This window comes from Rhinopithecus roxellana, chromosome 2 (assembly GCF_007565055.1).
Source record: "Rhinopithecus roxellana isolate Shanxi Qingling chromosome 2, ASM756505v1, whole genome shotgun sequence".
In the NCBI taxonomy this organism is placed as follows: domain Eukaryota; kingdom Metazoa; phylum Chordata; class Mammalia; order Primates; family Cercopithecidae; genus Rhinopithecus; species Rhinopithecus roxellana.
Genome location: NC_044550.1, coordinates 122,713,861 through 122,735,672, shown reverse-complemented (window position 1 = coordinate 122,735,672; position 21,812 = coordinate 122,713,861).

Here is a 21,812-nt window from a genome sequence, read left to right as displayed (position 1 = left end):
AATGAAGCACATGGCAGAAGGTCAGAGATGACTCTACGTGAACAGACTATAAATTGGTAGAAAGCAGAGTGACTACTTTTTGTTCATATTTTGCTAATTTATTTGAAAAATCACATGAATCTGAAAACCACTCACTTTTAATGCCCTATCTTGCAACTTCAGGCTAATTTGAAGTTAAACTAGTCAGACTCTTGTAACAATAGTAGAATATATTAGATACAGGCAAATAAAATATGTAAAACTTTCTCAGAATTGTTGTAACTATGAAAGCCAAATGATAAATGCACAAAACTTAAATGGTTTATATATCTATAATATGACCTTGTCATTACATGAGTTTTGATGCAACCGTGGTGAGCATATTCTTCAATAACATGTATCTAAATTGTTCCAGCTATTGGAATAAACAAATTTTTGTCCTACCAGGGTGCTGTCTGTAAAACTGTATATGAATGGACATATCCAGACCTCATTTTTAATAATAGACAATTGCAGAGCTGTAACCTTTCAAATCAGTGAGACATTTACAAGAAGTTTGAATATGGTCTCAGAGATAACTAGAAAAGTTTTATTCTGAGTTGATTTTGTAGCTCGTTTACACTTTTATTATCTATAATATATTGTTTTAATAAAACTAAATTTAAATTTCAACTCTTCTTACAGTTCAAGAAAAAAAATTACATTTTATATTTAAATTTGAATTATACAATGAAAAAATCCTGATACATCAACGTAAAACACTACAGGTTTCATGAAGCCTTTTGAAAAACCACTGGTATGTATTAACCTAGTTTCCAAAATACTTTGTCCTTCGTTTTGAAAGCCACACAGTTCACTCTATAGAAGTTTTCACTCTCAACTTTGCCAATAATATATTGAGAGCTAAATCTCAATTAATACTCTACCAAAAAATATTTAAATAAATTCACTATGACTTCATTTGGTCAATATATGAATGTTTTAAGTGACTCGAAATCATGTGATTGGGAAGCATTTTATTCTCACATGAAGAACAAGTGTTCAAGAAGCTAATAGATTTTTGATTATTGTACTTGAAATATAAATTGCAGCATTTAAGCTTAAGCTCTGCAGCTCCCTAGAATGTAACCTACTGTTGTTGAAATATTAATAGAGTTGAAATTATGAAATTTCCTCCAAGATGAGCTTTTTATGTTTCTCCCTGAATACCTGGGGATGTGTCTCTGTTATCTTTTCAGAATACTATGAAAATGCCCTGAAGAGGCAGATGTTTCTAAGGGGACTTCAGACCTTTTTAAGAATAATGTCTACAAGGTTTTTAGACGATGCAATGTGATATGACATCCTCTCCTGATGATTCTCAAATCTCATCATAAATTAGAGTAAACTGAGCAGTCTTTAAAAATCATGTCAGTAAACGTTTAAAACTACGGATACTGTGTTGAATAGGTACTTACTGTTAGTGCTTTTAGGGAGTGGATCCTTGAATTAAAATGTCCCATCTGGCATATTAAAAGGTTATATAGCAGAATGCATAAATGCACCCATTTTGAAAAACATCCCGAGTATGCTTATACTTATACAAATCCATTTATACATAAATAATTTCTAGCAGAAAATTTCACATGCACAATTCTCACATGTCAACTAACTTAAGCCCAGAGCCTCCTTCATCCATCAATTTCTTAGTGTGTCCCCACACACTAGGTGCTATTGCATATATTCTTTTCACTCCATCCTACAACACTGTTTTAATTCAAATATGTTAGTAACTCATTTTTACTTTTTATAGTTAAAAATAAAATCTAATTTTTCTGTGCTTGATCAAAAGTAAATACTAAATAATTAACAATGACTTGGGATTCTAAAAAATTGATTTTAATTGTGACTATGATAATAATAGAATTCTTGATTCCTCTTCTCTTTAAGGTTTAAACACTGGCTCTTGCCTACTTGTCACTAAGTGTTAGATACTTTTATCTTCAGGATGATATTGTTGGAAAGTTGCTTAGAAGGCTTGTAATATAATTGAGAGGTACTGGCTTTGCAATTCAAGGGGCTTATTTTCTCTCCTACCACTTACGTGTTCTACTTTCATGTTATTTTCAATTTAACACCTTTAAGAAGTAACACATTGCAGAAACTGTTAAAAGGTTAGGCAGAAATTAAAAATTAGGCAAAATGATGACTGCATGTCTTTTTAGGTGAAAGTGAAGTCTTAACAGGTCCATCTAATAATTAATTAAGGAAACGTGACTTTTATTCATTTTCTATTTACCATTAGTTTGGAATCAGACTTTCTAAAATATCATAATACTTTGTCAATTTGTGTCTGGTAGAGATACAAATTATTTCTATGCAGTGCATTACACAATCCCAAAAGTAATAATTTCATTGTCTTATAATCTTATTAACTAAGTTTGTATCTAAATTACTGATCTGTCTCTAGAATTTTTTTTCAGTATCTTTATATACGTAATCTGCTAAACATTTCCTTTGAACCAAAGTACTATTATGCAGTTTCTGTTATGCATTTATTATCTAAATGTTTCCCATGGTCACTCTATATTTGTGTTAGAGTCATATTTATAAGGTTTTGAAAAATATACTTTGACAAAAAGTATTAATAAATCTTGAAACTGCTGCGGGGAGATTTTTTCCTCGCCATTTTTCTAAGGTTTAGGTTTTGTGTTTGTTTTGTTTTGGTTTTCTTACAATTTCCAAATTGTAGGGAAGCTACTACAGCTTTGCAGTTATAAAGCATTTTACTTAAAATATACTTTTAGCATGGATACCAATGCATTATGGATAATGTGTATTAGAGGGTAGTATTTGTTCCCTATTCCTGATTTCTCTAGAAAGATGTGGAGAGATTTCACTGGAAAATTATCTCCCTTCTCTTCCCCTTACTCATGATGCCTATGAAAACAGGGAGAGACATTTTCTGATTGATAAGTTTGGGGAAAAGTAACGGGTTATGCATGTTGCCTCCAGGGACATGTTATCTCTCACTACATGAAAAGTAAACCCCAACCCACGTTGTAGGGATTAGGTGTGAAAGCCTATTTAATTCTCATGGGAGTCTTCTTAATACTGCTGTCTTTATCAGTGATAAAGGGGACATTCTGGACTTCATTCTATACTTCTTCATTTATTATCTGTTCAGAATTATGACACGAAAACTATTTATTATATTGGGTGACTCCCTTCAGAATCTCCAACATTTTGTAATCATCTATGCATAAAATATCACCTCCCATGAAAAGAATAATAAGGTACAGGCTACAGTGTTCTCTTTCAATTATTTTGTTGTAAGTCTCAGAATTAATTATCTTAGTATTTCCTCAGAAAACCAAGTCAAATTAAATTCGATGTGTATGAAAATCACATTATTATATCTATAATAAGAGTTACTTTAAAGAAGGTTTCTTTTGGAAAGGTTATGAGATTTTAAAATTCTATAAATATTAAAGATTTTCCACAAGGCTATACTTTACGTAGTTTTCGTCCAATATTTACTATAACAGTCACTGACTTGAAGTACATAAAAATAATTTCACAGGGAAAATTCAAAGGCAGCTCATTCTTATTTAGTCTGTGGTAGAGTTTTATCTGAACAAGAAGGTTTTTTTATTACTTTAGTGCTTTCCTAAAAGGTTTCAACAAATAGATGAAGTGATGTTAAAAGTAGGGAAGCCAGGACTATAGATGTACAGCCAGGTTGAAGCTTTTTCTTCAGCATGTCAAGGTATTTTTTTTTTCAAATGCTGGTATTTATTATTATTTTTTGGATCATATTATATATTTTTATGTGTACAAATTTATGGATAGATTGCATATTGATTAAGGCAGAGCTTTAAGGGTATCCATTACCCAAATAATGCACATTGCACCAATTAACTGATTTCTCACCACCCATCTCGTTCCCACCTTTGCACCATTTGGAGATTCCATTCTGTATCATTCCACTCTTTTTGCCCATCTATGTGTACACATATTTTAGCACTCATTTACGAATGAGAATATGTGATATTTGACTTTCTGTGCCTGACTTGTTTCATTTAAAATAATGATCTCCAGTTCCATCTTTGTTGCTTCAAAGGACATGATTTCATGCCTTCTTACGGCTGAATAATATTCAATTGTGTATATATGTGACATTTTATCATTGATCCATTGATCGACACAGGCTTATTCTGTATCTTTGCTATTTTGAATAGTGCTACAATAAAGGTGAGTACAGGTATCTTTTTGATATACTGATTTCTTCTCGGTGTGTACCCAGTAGTGAGACTGCAGGACTGAATGATAGTTGCATTTTTAGTTATTTGAGAAATCTCCATATCGTTTTCCATAGAGGCTGTACTAATTTATATTCTCACCAAGAGTGTGTGAGTTCCTGTTTCTCCGCATCCTCTCCAACATCTGTTATTTTTTGTCTTTTTAATAATAGCCATTCTGACTGGGGTAAGATGATAACTCATCAGCATATGAAGTTTTGCAAAGTGCTATCATTATGCCTTCAAAGAAACTGTTTAAAGCTCCAAATATACCCTGATAAAAGACACACTCATTACTGACATTATATATGTTTTCCATTTATCCTAGAGTTCTTATGTAGGATATATTACAATAATAGCATATTAGAGTACCACAATACAATATCAGCAAATCTTATTGTGAGTTTACTGTGTAGCAGCCTGGGTGAAGTACTGAGAGTGTATTTAATTCTCGCCATAAATCTATGCATCAAGCACAGTTATCATTCCTATTTTAAAATATGTAACCCAGGAAATAGGGAAGTTAAGCAATTTGTCCAAATTTGAACAGATATAAAGGCTTACACAGCTTCTCAATTCATATATTTTTAAGTAAAAAATGGTTGCTCTTAATAATGACACTCTGCTAGTCTCCTTGTATAAATTCCACTAGAGTAAGGGCCCAGCATCACAAACATCTGAAGGAAACTGTCACACTATACAACTTCCCCAATGGTTGCTGAAGGGTACAAGTAATCCAAGTGACAACTCTCCAGGGGAGTCAATTAAATTAAGGTAAACTTTGACTAGTGAAGGACAGAAGATAGAAGAAAGATAGCAGATAAATTCTCTTTTCTTCCATACAGTATCTCTAAAGACATCCCTTGTATCTTGGTAATCAAATATTCTTGTGGATTACCATTTGTGGACAGTTTTGTAACCGGTTCTTTGTTTGCAGCATCTCCTTCCCTGCCTCACACTCCTATTTTCCTCACTCATGTTTCCCTGGCATTTCACTTTTCAGTAAAACGTAAGCACCTCATTGTCTGGCTCATGTTTTGTCATTTCTAGGTATCTTAATAAAACACTTCATATGCTACCTGCCTTATACAATACTGTAAAGGAATTCAATAACCTATCATCACATAATAAGACTTCTAAAAAGCATTTGTTTATATGCATACACAGCAATGCACACAATGTGGAAACTCAAGGAATATTTGTTGAATGAGTGAGTATTCACCCACATACACTTATATACAGCACATAATATGATGGATAGAAATTTATGATACTAACATATAAGCTAATATTAATTTAGTTTTTATGTGTTATGTATATTTGAGAGTGTAAGCCACATAATGCAATTTAATCTTTTTAGCATGCCTATAAGGGAGTTACAAATAATTATTCCAACATTTTAATAAATTTTAAAAGACACTTAAAAGAAATTATCCAATTCTGCATATTATACATCTCATTTGCAAAATAACTTTCGGTCACCAATGAAATGGGCCTTAATTTTACTCTCTCTTATTATATCCTGCTTTATTTTGCCTTACTAAAGCCATAATTATTTAAAGATATTTCCTCTGCCTTCTAGAAAGCTCTGTGTTTATATGGCTTCAAGTAAGATTGCTAGATGCTAAATTGCAGAATGCAAAGAAGGTAAAGAATTTTTTTAAATTAGCAAATTTAGCAAATAAGCAATTCATGAATATTTTTGAAATGATATTATTTCATTTTGTAGAAACTGTACAATTACTATAGCCATTGTTTTCATTCTTTTTATAACAATTCAGAGGAATTACCAGTGTCATCAAGGAATCATCTTATACTCAGAAGAAAAGAAAGTATATTCATAATTTTCAAAATAACCCACTTTATACATTTTTTTTTTTTAATTCTACATGTATTTTGGGTGGATGAGGAAGTGGTGTCTTCTATAAATTTTATTTTACTGTGGTAAGAACACTTAACATGAGATCTACCGTATTACCAAATTTTAAGTATAAAATACATTGTTGTTGACTACAGGTACAATATTGTATTAGCATATATCTAAAGCTTATTCATCTTGTTTAATTGAAAGTTTATACACATTGATTAGTAACTCTCAATTTTCCCTTGTCCCAGCCGCTGGTCACTATCATTCTGCCTTGAACTTACGAATTTGACATTTTAGATACCTCATGAAAGTGGAATCATGCAATATTTACCTTTCTGTGACTGGCTTAGTCCATTTAGCATAATGTCCTCAAGTTTCATCTACTTGTCATATATTGCAGAATTTCTTTCTTTCTTAAGGATGAGCTGTATTCTGTTGTATACATGTATTCTGTTGTAACACATTTTCTTCATCCATTCATCTGTTGAGAGATATTTAGGTTGTTTCTACATCTTGGCTATTGGGAATGCTGCTGCAATAAACACAGGAGTGCTGATATTTCTTGAGAATCATAATTTCAAGTGATGGATAAATATGCAAAATGAGACTGCTGAATATGGTAGTTCTATTTTTAATTTTTTTGAATAACTTCATTCTGTTTTCCACAGCAGCTGCATAATTTTGCATTCCCACTAACAGTGTACAAGATTCTAGTTTCTCCACATCCTCATCGGCTCTTAGAGTCTTTTTGTTGTTTTGATAATAGCCATTGTGACAGTTGTAAGGTTATATTTCCTTATGGTTTTGATTTGTATTAACCTGATGACTGGTGATATTGAGTATTTTTTCATTTACTCATTAGCCATTTGCATGCCTTCTTTGCACAAATGTCTATTCAAGATCTAGCTGATCGTTTGAGATAGTATTTTTTGGTATTAAATTGTAAGGGGTTTCTTATACATTTTGGACATTTACCTCTTATTAAGTATATAATTTGCAAATACTTTCTCTCATTTTGTAGGTTGCCTCCTCACTCTGTTGATTGTTTATATCACTTTGGGGAAGATTTTCAGTTGGTGTAGTCCAATTTGTTTATTTTTGTTTTAGTTGTCATATCCATGAAATCACTGCCAAGACGACTGTCATGAAGCCTCACTCCTGTGTTTTCTTCCAGCTCTGTAGTTTCAGATGTTGTGATCAAGTCTTTAGTTCCTCTTGAGTTGATTTTTGTGTATGCTGTAAGATAGGAGTCACATTTTATTCTATTGCATGTGAAAATACAGTTTTCTCAGCACCATCTCTTGAGGAGACAATACTTTTATTACTGTGAATTCTTGCTGCTCTTGTCAAAGATTATAAACTTATATGTGTGAATTTATTTTTGTATTCTATTCTGTTCCATTTGTTTATACCTGTCTTTATGCCAGTGCCATACTGTTTTTATTACTGTAATTTTATATATCTTAAAATCAGGAAGTGTGTTGTCTCCAACTTCGTTCTTTCTCAAAATTGGTTTGGCTCTGTTGCCTTTTGTGGATTCATATGAAATGAATAGTAGCTGCTTCTATTTTAATAAAAATGTTATTGGGATTTTGAAGGAAACTGTAGGCCAGGCGCGGTGGCTCACGCCTGTAATCCCAGCACTTTGGGAGACCGAGGTGGGCGGATCACAAGGTCAGGAGATTGAGACCATCCTGGCTAATATGGTGAAACCCCGTCTCTACTGAAAATACAAAAAAAAAAAAAAATTAGCCGCACGTAGTGGCGGGTGCCTATAGTCCCAGCTACTTGGGAGGCTGAGGCAGGAGAATGGCGTGAACCAGGTAGGCGGAGCTTGTAGTGAGCCAAGATGTCGCCACTGGGCTCCAGCCTGGGTGGCAGAGTGAGACTCGTCCCAAAAAAAGAAAAAAATAAAGAAACTATTGATTCTGTGAATCTCTTTGGGTAGTTGGACATTCTTAACTATATAAAGGCTTCAATCCGTGAAAATGTAACGTCTTTCCATTTTTGTGTCTTCATTAATTTATTTCATTAATATTTTACATTTTTTAGTAAGTTTTTCACTTTTAATTAAGTATATTTCTAGGTTTTTAATGTTTTTTATGCTATTATAAATGAGATTGTTTTCCTAATTTCCTTTTAAGATAGTTTGTTGCTTGTGTATAGAAATGCCACTAAATTTGTATGCTGATTTCATATTCTGTACTTTTAATGAATTTGTTTATTAATTTTAACAGGTTTTCAAAATTGTTAATGGAGTCTTTAGGGTTTTCTTTACATAAGATCATGACAACTGCAAACAGGAGCAATTTTACTTCCTCTACAATTTGGCGGCCTTTTGTCTTCTTTTCTTGCTTAATTATTTTGACTAGGACTTCTAGGACTGTGTTGAATATAAATAGCAAGGGTGTACATCTTTGCCTTGTTCTTGAGTTTGGTGGAAAGGTTTTCAAATTTTCACAGATGAGTATGTTGACTGTGTGCTTTTCATATATGGCCTCTATTATTTTGAGGTAATTCATTTTCATTTATAATTTGATAAGAATTGCTATTATGAAAGCGTGCTGAAGTATCTTTTTCTGCATCTGTAGACACAGTTATGTGATTTTTATATTATATTGTGTTGATATTATGATTAATCAGATTAACTGATATACATATGTTGAACCATCCTTTCATGCTTGCACGCCAAGGATAAGTCCCACTTGGTCATGGCATATAATTCTTTTAATGTATTGTTGGATTTCGCTTACGAGTATGATATTGAGGGTTTTTACATCTATTTAAGTCACAGTATTGATCAGTTTTTTTTTATTTTTTAATCTTGTGATGTATTTGTCTGACTTTGGTATGAGAAAAATGCTGGCCTTATAAAGTGACTTTAGAAGTGTTTCCTCCTCTTTGCTTTTTGAAGAGGTTGAGAAGAATTGGCTTCAATTTTTCTTTATATGTTTGGTAGAATTCACCAGGGAAGCCACCTGGTTCTGGGATTTTATTTGTCACAAGACTCTTAAATACAGTGTTAATTGCGATACTGGTTACAGATCTTTTCAGACTTTCCGTTTTTTCATAATTTAGTATGGATAGGTTTTTAGAAATTTATGTATTTCTTCTAGGTTATCCAGTTTGTTAACCTATGATTTTGTAATAGTATTTTATGATCCTTTTTATATCTGTGGTATCAGTTGTAATGTTTTCTGTTTCATTTCTGCTTCTAATTATTTGAAGCATCTCTCTCATCTTTAAATTAGCTAAGGGCTAGCGAAGCCTGCCCATTTTATTTATTTTTTCAAAGAAACACCTCTTGGTTTTGTTTTTTTCTATCATTTTTCTATTTTATTAAGTTTTGCTCTAATCTTTACTATTACCTTTATTCTACTTTGATCTTAGTTTCCTCTTTTTCTAGTTCCTTGTGTGAAGTTAGGTTATTTATCTGAATTTTTTTTTTTTTTTTTTTTTTTTTTTTTTTTTTTTTTTTTTTTTTTTTTTTTTGGTGACAGATTTTGACATGTAGCTCAATTTGTTTGATATAAGTATAGGTAGCTGGTGTGGTGACTCATGCCTATAATCCCAGCATTTAGGGAGGCCAAGGCAGTTGGATTGCATGAGTCTAGGAGATCAAGACCAGCCTGGGCAACATGGTGACATGCCATCTCTGCAAACCGTATGAAAAAATTAGCCAGGCTTGGTGACATGTGCCTATAGTCCTAGCTACTTGGGAGGCTGAGGTGGAAGGATTACTTGGGCCCAGGAAATCAAGGCTGCAGTGAGCTGTAATTACACCACTGCGCTCCAGCCTGGGGGAGAAAGTGAGACCCTGTCTCAAAATACACAAAAATAAAAAATAAGTAAAGATACTCCTCACTCTTTTGGTTACTATTTGCATTGAATATGTGTTTTCATCTTTTCACTTTCTTTTTTTTTTTTTTTTCTTTGAGACGGAGTCTCGCCCTGTCGCCCAGGCTGGAGAGCAGTGGCCCGATCTCGGCTTACTGCAAGCTCCGCCTCCCGGGCTCCCGCCATTCTCCTGCCTCAGCCTCCCGAGTAGCTGGGACTACAGGCGCCGCCACCTCGCCCTGCTAGTGTTTTTGTATTTTTTTTAGTAGAGATGGGGTTTCACCAGGTTAGCCAGGATGGTCTCGATCTCCTGACCTCGTGATCCACCCATTTCGGCCTCCCAAAGTGCTGGGATTACAGGCTTCAGCCACCGCGCCCGGCCTCATTTTTTCACTTGCAATACTGAAAGACAAGAAGTCTTTCAATACTGTTGGACTTTTTGTTTGCTTTATGCATTCAGCCACTTTCTGTCTTAATTAGGGTATTTAGTACATTTGTATTTAATATAATTATTGATAAGACAAGTTTTACTATTTCTATGCTCTTCATTTAAAAAAAAAAATCCATTGGTTTTTGGGGAACACGTGGTGTTTAGTTACTAGTTACATGAGTAAGTTCTTTAGTGGTGATTTGTGAGATTTTGGTGTACCCATCACTCACTCAAGCAGTATACACTGTACCAAATTTGCAGTCTTTTATCACTCACCCCTCTGCTATCCTTACCCTCAAGTCCCCAAAGTCCATTGTATCATTCTTAATCATCTGCATCCTCATAGCTTAGCTCCCACTTTATGAGTGAGAACATACAATGTTTGGTTTTCCATTCCTAAGTTACTAAACTTAGAATAATAGTCTCCAGTTCCAACCAGGTTGCTGAAGTACCATTATTCCATTCCTTTTTAATGGCTAAATAGTATTTCATTATACATTTACATATAATCTATATTTTTGCACTTGCAAATTGTGCTGCTACAAATATGCATGTGCAGGTATTTTTTCATGTAAGGGCTTCTTTAACTCTGGCTACTCAGTAGTGGGATTGCTGGATCAAATGTTAGTTCTACTTTTAGTTTTTAAAAAAATCTCCACACTGTTTTCCATAGTGTTGTCCTAGTTTACATTCCCATGAGCGGTGTAAGAGAGTTCCCTTTTCACCGCATCCCTGCCAGCATCTATTATTTTTTAATTTTTTGTTTATGTCCATTCTTGCAGGAGTAAGGTGGTATTGAATTGTGGTTTTCATTTGCATTTCCCTGATTATCTGTGATGTTTAACATTTTTCCATATGTTTGTTGGTCATTTGTATATCTTCTTTTGAGAATTGTTTATTCATGTCCTTCATCCATTTTTTTGATGAGATTGTTTGATTTCTCTTGCTAATTTGAGTTCCTTATATATTCTGGAATTTATTTCTTTGTTGGATGCATAGATTGTAAATATTTTCTCCCAATCTGTGGGTTATCTGTTTACTCTGGTGACTGTTTCTTTTGTTGTGCAGAAACCTTTTAGTGTAATTAAGTCCAACCTATTCATCATTGCTTTTGTCGCACTTTCTTTTGGGTTCTTGACCATGAAGTCTTTGCCTAGGTCAATGTCTGTAAGTGTTTTTTGATGTTATTTTTTAGAATTTTTATGGGTTTAGATTTTAGATTTAAGTCCTTGATCCTTTTTCAGTTAATTTTTATATAAGGTGAGGGATGAGGATTAAGTTTCATTCTTCTACATGTGGCATGCCAATTATCCCAACATCATTTGTTGAATAGGGTGTCCTTTCCCCAGTTTATATTTTTGTTTGCTGTGTCTAAGATCAGTTGACTGTAAGCACTTCACTTTACTTGCGGGTTATCTATTCTGTTCCATTGGTCTATATGTCGATTTTTATACCAGAACCATGCTGTTTTGGTGACTATGGCCTTATAGTATAGTTTGAAATCAGGTAATGGGATGTCTCCAGATTTTTTTTTTTTTTCTTAGTCTTGCTTTGACTATGTGTGCTCTGTTTCAATTCCATATAAATGTTAGGATTATCTTTTCTAGTTCTGTGAAGAATGATGTGGTATTTTGATGGGAATTGCATTGAATGTGTAGACTGCTTTTGACAGTATGGTCATTTTCATGACATTTATTCTACCCATCCATGAGCATGAGATGTGTTTCCCTTTTTTTGTGTCATCTGTGATTTATTTGAGCAGTGTTTTGTAGTTTTGCTTGTAAAAGTCTTTCACCTCCTTGGTTAGGTATACTCCTAAGTATTTTATTTTATTTTATTTCATTTCATTTTATTGTAGTTACTGTAAAAGTGGTTGAGTTATTGATTTGATTCTCAGTTTGGTCACTGTTGGTGTATACAAGAGCTACTGGTTTGTGTACATTCATTTTGTATCCAGAAATTTTGCTGAATTCATTTTTCAGTTCTAGGAGTTTTTTGGAGGACTCTATTTAGAGTTTTTTAGGTATATAATCATATCATCAGCATACAGCGACAGTTCAACTTCCTCTACCGATTTTGATGCCCTTTATTTTGTTCTCTTGTCTGATTGCTTTGGTTAGGACTTCCAGCACTATGTTGAATAGAAGCACTGAGAGTGGGCATCCTTATCTTGTTCAAATTCTCAGAGGGAATGCTTTCAACATTTCCACAATCATTATTATGTTGGCTGTATGTTTGTCATAGACAGCTTTTATTATGTTACATTATGTCCCTTCTATGTTGATTTTGCCAAGGGGTTTAATCATAAAAGGGTGCTGGATTTTGTCAAATACTTTCTCTGCATCTATTGAGATGATCATATGATTTTTGTTTTTAATTCTCTTTTTGTGGTGTATCACAATTATTGACTTGCTAATGTTAAACCATCCCTGCATCCCTGGTATGAAACCCACTTGATCATGGTGAGTTATTTTTTTTTTTTTTTGATATGTTATTGGATTTGGTTAGCTAGTTAATGAATTTTGTCGTAAATTTTTTCATCTATACTTATCAGAGATATTGGTTTGTAGTTTTATTTTTTTCTTATGACCTTTCCTGGTTTGAATGTTAGGGTGATGCTGGCTTTATAGAATGATATAGGGGGCATTCCCTCATTCTCTATCTTGTGGAATAATGTTAATAGAATTGATACCAATTCTTTTTTGAATGTCTAGTAGAATTCTGCTGTGAATCTTTATTGTCCTCGATGTTTTTGTTGTTGTCGGCAATTTTTTTCTTACCATTTTAATCTCACTGCTTGTTATTGGTCTGTTTAGGGTTTCTAATTCTCCCCTGCTTAAGCTAAGGGGGTTATATATTCATATTTCCATGAATTTATCCATCTCCTCTAGGTTTTTCGGTTTATGTGTGTAAAGGTCTTCGTAGTAACCTTGAATGATCGTCTGTATTTATGTGGTGTTGGTTGTAATAGCTCCCATTTCATTTCTAATTGAACTTATTTGGATCTTCTCTCTTCTTTTCTTGGTTAATCTTGCTAGTGGTCTATCAATTTTATTTATCTTTTCAAAGAACAAGCTTTTTGTTTCATTTCTATTTTGTATTTTTGTTGTTGCTTCAATTTCATTTAGCTCTGCTCTTGCCTTGGTTTGTTCTTTTCTTCTCCTGAGTTTGGGTTTGGTTTGTTCTTGTTTCTCTGGTTCCTTGAGGTGTGATTTTAGATTATTTGTTTATGCTCATTTAGACATTTTGATGTAAGCATTTAAAGCTATTAAACTTTTCTGTTAGCACTGCCTTTGCTTTATACCAAAGATTTTGATAGGTTTTGTCATTATTGGTAAAAATTCTGCATATGTTTGAGAAAGAACACTTGTCTTCTGTCAATGGATAGAACATTCTGTAAATCTCAGGTAGGTTGACTTGTTTGACAATATTGTTTACAAGCTCTAAATTCTTACCATTTATTAGTTTTTGTTTTTGTTTTTTTCTACCAATTTTTGAGAGGGGGGAATTGAAACAGTAAATGTAAGCAAATACTATCATCTTGTATTTGCTTCTTTCTCTTTGATGCTTTATCAGTTTTTGCTTCATGTATTTGGAAACTCCAATATTAAGTGTATGAATGATGAGGATTATATGTACCTTTGATGAGTTTATTATTATCATTAATTTCTTTCTTAGTTCTACCTTGTGTAAGATTTTAATATAGCCACTGCTACTTTTCTTTGCTTCATCTTAGAATGTTTTTTCACAGTTTTCACTTTTAATGTACATGTCTTTTTATAGAAAATATGCTTTAAAGACTATATGCTGTCCCCAGCAAATAGTTGGGTCATGCTTTTCTATCCAACCTGACAATGTCTGTCTTTTAATTGGTGTGTGTGTGTGTGTATGAAGTGTGTGTATGTATTTATTTGTATATAAAAATATGTATATATTTATTTTATATATTTTTAAAATATACATATATATGATATATTTATTTAGAAATATATATTTTAAATATACATGCATATAATTTATATATATTTTAAAATGTATATATGTATAAATATATAGACACACATTATTTATATATATGCACAAACACCAATATATAAAAATATAAATATATATACATACATTCATTCATTTGTTTATTCATTTATTATGGTAACTGTTATGCTTTGGTTTAACTATATCATCTTGAAATTGTTTTCTATTCATTTTATCTGTTCTATCTAACTTTCTTTTCTTTTTTGACCTTTTTTCATCTTAATTGACTATATATCATGATTCTATTATATCTCCTTGGTTGGCTTACTATCTAGAATATATTGTTTAATTTATGGTTACTTAACAGTCATGGTATATATCTCTAACTTCCTACAATCTACCTTCATGTGGTATTGTACTACTTCACATATAAAGATGATTCTTACAATAATAACGTATTTTTATTTTTCCCCTCCTGGCATCTGTGCTACTACTGTCATAGTTTTAAACATTAACATATTTTATAAACACTTCACTTCTATTTTTAATAGCTAATTTTATTTTGAAAATATTAAATTTAGAAATATATTTTGTTACCTTGTAGTTGCTGATTTTTGTTTGTTTGTTTGTTTTATTATTCCTTTGTATAGATTCAGCTTTTTATATATGTTTTTTCCTTGTGCCCAAAGGACTCCTCTTTACAGTTCTTATAGCACAGTTCTGCTGGTGATGAATTCCTTCAGCTTTTGTGCATATCAAAATGTATTTATTTTGTCTTCAATTTTTTGGACAGTATTTTACCAGGAGAAAATTCTAGGTTGACAGAATTCTTCATTCCATAGTTTAAAGATGTTTTCCACTGTCTTTTCACTTTCATGGTTTCTGCTAAAAATTTATTTTAGTAATTTGATTATGGTGCTGAGCAATTTGATTATGATGGTCCTTGGTGAATTGTTCTTCATGTCTTCTGTGCATGCTATTAACTGAATTTACATTTGTAGGTTTATTTAATAGTTTGCATCTAATATATTGTCTGTAAGTCTACATGAATTATTGGTCCCTAGGGCTTGTGAATCTCTCAGCGTTTGACATGTAGAAAACAGATAATGATTCATGCAGGATTTTCACCTTCTTTCAAAACTTTATTCATTTCATTTAATTTATTGAAGGGTTAGTATCAGATTTAATCCCTTATTTGAAGGGCTTTCCACTACATTCACTGAGGGAAAAAAAAAACATAATTTTATACCTCCACCAGGCCCCATGTTTTAGCCATTCCAATACTGCATTATGAGCACTATGAGATTTATCAGGTTTACATGTACACATTTAATGCATGTAATTTTATGCTTGTGATTCAGTCACTACTTCTACACCTTCTTCCAATGGAATTACTGTGATCTAAGAAACCTCATACACAATTTAGGGTCAATGTCAGACCTCAGGGTAGAGTGACATTGGAGTCTGTGCAAAAACCAAATGAATCCAAATTTAGATCCTTTCTAGATACCTTCTTAAGGGCTCAAGAGAGAATTTATTAGTCATATTAAGCATTTAAAAGTTTAGGCAGAACTTAGCTTGCTTGCAGTTTGTAGTAAGCATTTAATATATTGTCAATTAATACCTAAAGTGTCTATAAATACACATTAAATATATGAATGTAAATCACCTCTACAAATACACTGGACAGATGGGTACCTGGAGTATAAATAAGTCTGCTAAAATATCACACTTTCTAAGTCTCTCATAATATGTTTATCATAAATATGTATCACTCTATTCTCATTATGAAATCAAGTCACCTAAGACTTCTGCAGAAAAAGATTTTGTTAGTTTAGTTCCAGTTAGTTATCAGAAAACAATAAAATCGAATACCTATAAAATTCTTTCCATTATTGTTTTAGTTTTTCTGACAGGCTTTAGATGTGAGATTTTGGTATACAATAATTCTAACTCTTCCATCGTCTGGGAAATATAAAGTGATTTAACTGTATTTGTATATCCTTTCTGGCAAATAAATCATGTTGTGCATTTTTATTGTGTGGAGCTAGAATGATGTTATTATTCATCTTGTCTTAGATGCTCTGACATTTTTTCTACCATATAAAATGATGCTTTTAAAATAATTTAAAACAAATTTACCATCAATTGTCTTTGTGGTAGAAACCTATATAAATTCATTTATGGAAATTGTAGATATTTCTTTACAGAATATATCTGACCTTTACTTGTCATTGCTTCAGATAATATTTTATTGTTGCTTCTTGTTCCCTTGCAAGAGTGAGAAATGATATTTTTTAAAGTAAAGAAAAATGTCAAGGTAAGAGGCTGACGGCAATATGGCAATATATCTTAAACTTCTTTCTTTTTGACCCTGGGTTATCACAGCCCTATTTTTAAGACAAGAGTTTGAAAAACTAGCCCATGTTACTTCAAATAGAAAATTTATTATCTGTTTAATTCCTATGAATCTGTTTGAAACACATATTTAACTGTTAGTGCCTAAATGTAATTAGTGAATTAAATGCCCTGAATTATCTGGAGCAATATGAACAGGCATTTAGGCATTTACAGATTTACATATTTGAGCAAAAAAAATGCATAGCTATTAAATACTTCTATGATACACACACACCTTAAATGCTATATTTAAAATATGAATATTGAACCCATTAGCACACTCAAAGGAAATATCGGAGGAAGTAGTCATTGTGTACATTTACACGTCCTGACCCTAACCCTAGTCTAACATACTCAAGTTTGATTCTAAGAAGAGAGAACAAATTATAAAGAACAGTATGTGTCTAGGCATGGTGGCTTGTGCCTGCAATCTCAGCCACTCAGGAGTCGAAGGGGAGAAGACTGCTTCAGACTAGGAATTCAAGACTGCAGTGAGTTATGATTGTGCCACTGCACTCTAGTCTGGGGAACAGAGAAAGATTTTGTCTCTAACAACAACAACAAAAAGATATAAAAAATAAAAATGAACAATATGTGGAATATACCTATATTCACAGAAATATATATCTGGGAATAAATAATCTAATTCTACTAGTTTACATATTTTACCCTTATCATTTTATAAAATCATATCCTCAGACATAGGAATTGTCAATCTAAATAAACGTTGTTAAACAGATACTATCAGAAATTGATTTTTTTTTTTTTTTTTGACAGAGTGTCATTATGCCACCCAGGCTGCAGTGCAATGGCAGTCTCGGCTCAGTTGAAATGTCTGCCTCTTGTGTTCAAGTGATTCTCCTGCCTCAGCCTCCCAAGTAGCTAGGATTACAGGAGCATGCTGCCAAGTCCAGCTAACTTTTTTTTTTGTTTGTTTGATTTTTTTTTTTTTTTTTTGTATTTTAGTAGAGATGACGTTTCATTGTGTTGTCCAGGCTGGTCTCGAACTCCTGATCTCAGGCAATCCGCCCACCTCAGCCTCCCAAAGTGATGAGACACCACGCTCAGTCCCAGACCCTGTGCTTTATTGCAAAAATGGAGGGATAATTGTATCCTTGGTTTTTGCCTTGGTGTACTGAAAAAATTGGATCACATGTGGGCTTGGAGAATGAGTGCGAAGTTTCAGTAAATGGTGGAAGTAGCTCTCAGCAGACGGATAGGGAGCCAGAAGGGGGATGGAGTGGGGAGGTCATTTTCCCCTGGAGTCCAGCTGCTGCAGCTTGACTCTCCTACAACCACCCAGGCCAGATACCCCTTGGCATTCAGGTCGTTCTGCAGGTCGATGGCCTGCAATGTCTGCTGGTGCCTGTCAGTGTGTTCTTCTGCTCTTCTCAACATCCAGTTGCCTGTGTGCTCTTCTGCTGGTGTGGTCCTCTCAACATCCAGCCACCTGTGTCTGTGCCTGCTAGAGTTTCAGTATTTTTTTTTTTTTTTTTTTTTTTTTGAGACGGAGTCTCGCTCTGTTGCCCAGGCTGGAGTGCAGTGGCCAGATCTCAGCTCACTGCAAGCTCCGCCTCCCGGGTTCACGCCATTCTCCTGCCTCAGCCTCCCCAGTAGCTGGGACTACAGGTGCCTGCCACCTCGCCCGGCTAGTTTTTTGTATTTTTTAGTAGAGACAGGGTTTCACCGTGTTAGCCAGGATGGTCTCGATCTCCTGACCTCGTGATCCACCCGTCTCGGCCTCCCAAAGTGCTGGGATTACAGGCTTGAGCCACCGCGCCCGGCCGAGTTTCTGTATTTTTTATAGGTACAGGATGGGGGCATGGTGGGCCAGGGTGGTCTTGGAAAATGCAACATTTGAGCATGAAAACAGAAATGATTGAATATCCTTTATTTATTTCTCTTGCCTGATTGCCCTGGCCAGCACTTCCAATACTGTGCCTGGAACTGGTTCCTTCTGGTGGGTTCTTGGTCTCGCTGACTTCAAGAATGAAGCTGCAGACCCTCGCAGTGAGTGTTATAGTTCTTAAAGATGGTGTGTCCGGAGTTTGTTCCTTCAGATATGCCTGGAGTTTCTTCCTTCTGGTAGGGTTTGTGGTATCTCTTGACTTCAGGAGTGAAGCCTGCAGACCTTCGTAGTGAGTGTTACATCTCTTAAAAGTGGCACGTCTGGAGTTTGTTCCTTCCAATGGGTTCGTGGTCTCACTTGACTTCATGAGTGAAGCTACAGACCTTTGCAGTGAGTGTTACAGCTCTTACAGATGGTGCGTTCGGAGTTATTGGTTCCTCCTGGTGGGTCCATGATGTCGCTGACTTCAGGAGTGAAGCCGCAGACCTTTGCAGTGAGTGTTACAGCTCATGAAGGTAGTGTGCACCCAAAGAGTGAGCAGCAGCAAGATTTACTGTGAAAAGCAAAAGAACAAAGCTTCCACAGCATGGAAGGAGAACTGAGTGGGTTGCCACTGCTGGCTTGGGTGGCAAGCTTTTATTCCCATGTCCTGATGATTGGTCCATTTTACAGAGTGCTGATTAGTGAGTTTTTACATTGTGTTGATTGGTGTGTTTACAAACCTTTAGTTAGGCACAGAGCACTGATTGGTGTGTTTTTACAGAGCGCTGATTGGTGCATTTACAATCCTTTTGCTACACAGAAAACTTACCCAAGTTCCCATCCCACCCAGAAACCCAGTCAGCTTTACCTCTCACTCCCCCCAGCTGCTGATGGGAATTGGGCGATGACCGCTCTAGCTACTTCTTGCTGGATAGGGGTGAGGCAGGGGGCCTCCAGTTATAGTGTCCTCCAGAGGGGAATTCTTTAGGCCAGTGAAAGGGCCAGTGGGTTGGTACAGGGGTCTTTGGTAGAAGTTGTTAGTTGAGCTCACTTGGGGTTCCATTTGTAAGACTGTCTGTAGCTTGATGGCCTCAATCCCAGAGGAAACAAACTTGACAAGGAGGTTAAAAATACAGGACTCAAAGGCGAGTAATATCAAGATGGCTTCCACAGGACCTAGAAAGGGGAGAAGCCATGTTGCCCAACTCCAGAGGTTGGTATAAGAGTTTGAAAGGCATTGTCTGATTTCAGATGCCTTTTCCTGTAAATGCCGGATGGCATGTCATACTATCCTTCACTGGTTAGTGTAAAAGCAACACTCTTCCCCTAAGAAGGTGCAGAGTCTTCCTTTCTCAGCAGTGAGGAGGTCTAGGCCTCAGTGGTTTTGGAGAGTCGCTGCTGCCAAAGAGTCTATTTGGGATTGTAGAGTAAGGATAGATTTCATTATTTCTTGCAAACTGTCTGAGAAATCCTTTGAGAGTGTGTGGTAGTGGGATAATGAAGTAGATAAACTGACTATTCTGGTTCCTGTAGCAGCAGCCATTCCTAACCCTATAAGTAGAGGTATTAGTTGTATGGCTCTGTGCTGACAGACTTGAGCTTTGAAGTGTATTGATAGGGTCTGATTTCCTGGGGCATTGTTTACGTTGGGACTTAGAAAGAGTAAGGTGCAGGTGCCTGTCCAGTTAGTGGGGAGGCAGATATAGGTCAACATTCCACATAAGAAGAATATACCTTAGCTGGGTAGGCAGAACTGGTTGTGCATGTGAAAAAGGTGTGTGAGTTTGTTGTTTTCATTTTCCTATACTCCTAGAGTACTTACTAAGGTAGCTCTGGTGAGCAGCTGGAAAGGGGTGTTGGGAGCAAACTGAGTAGCTCCCTGTGTTCTCTTTTACCATTGGAGAAAAAACAAACAAACAAAACAAAACATTTTGTATCTACTAGGGACTGTTTGAGGGAGTGATTGAAAGAGGGGGTGAGAAGGCAATGACTAGTGTTGGGGACGCTGCTACAGCGAGTTCAGGGGTGAATGGTCATGCAGGGAGTATGTTTGCCATTACAGAACATGGACTGTTTGTTAAGCAAGGAGGAGGAGGTGATGATTTTTTTTTATTATTTATTTATTTTTTATCTTTTTATTTATTTTTTTATTGTTATTATACTTTAAGTTCTAGGGTACATGTGCACAACGTGCAGGTTTGTTACATATGTATACTTGTGCCATGTTGGTGTGCTGCACCCATCAACTCATCAGCACCCATCAACTCGTCATTTACATCAGGTATAGATCCCAATACAATCCTTCCCCCCTCCCCCCTCCCTATGATAGGCTCTGGTGTGTGATGTTCTCCTTCCCGAGCCCAAGTGGTCTCATTGTTCAGTTCCCACCTATGAGTGAGAACATGTGATGTTTAGTTTTCTGTTCTTGCGATATTTTGCTGAGAATGATCAAGAAAAAAATAAACAACCCCATCAAAAAGTGGGCAAAGGATATTAACAGACATTTCTCAAAAGATGACATTCATACAGCCAACAGACACACGAGGTGATGATTTTGGGGGACACTAAGAAGCAGACAAGCCATCTGAATGGAGCTGTTTGGGTGGCTCAGAAGTTTCAATGAACAGTTGGGGCTTGAAGTTGTAGGGTGTAATTACACAGATGGGGTAGAAGATGCCCCAGGGGCAGGACTGATAACAGGTTGCATTGGATGGATAAAGGGGCTTGAAAACTTAAGATGGTATTCATAGTTACAGGGCCGTGTATGGGATTTTCATTGCTTGTGTAATAGATGAGGTTGGAAATGTAAGAATGTAAAAGTTGAATTGCATGTCCTGTTAGGGTATTATTGGTCCTATCAGAGATGGGGAAATCAGCTAATGATTGCATATTTAGAAGTCAGAAAGGGTCTTTTCCTTCATAACGAGAATGGTAGGTTAAGTTGGTAAAGACCCAATTTTTGGGGGGAATAGGAGTGACAACATAAGCAGAGGTTGATAGATAAAAATCCAACAGTCATTTGCCAGGGAAGAATTGCACTGGTTTAACAGAGAGTGGGTTAAGTTGAGAGTCTTGTGGAGGTAATTAGGAGCTAGTGGAATGGGAGGGGTGATTGTATGCGGTATCCAAGAAAGCAAGAGGGATAGATAGGCAAAGAGTAAATAGGAAGGTAAAGAGGGTGCTCTGGAAGATTAGATCATTATATGCAGGCTGAGT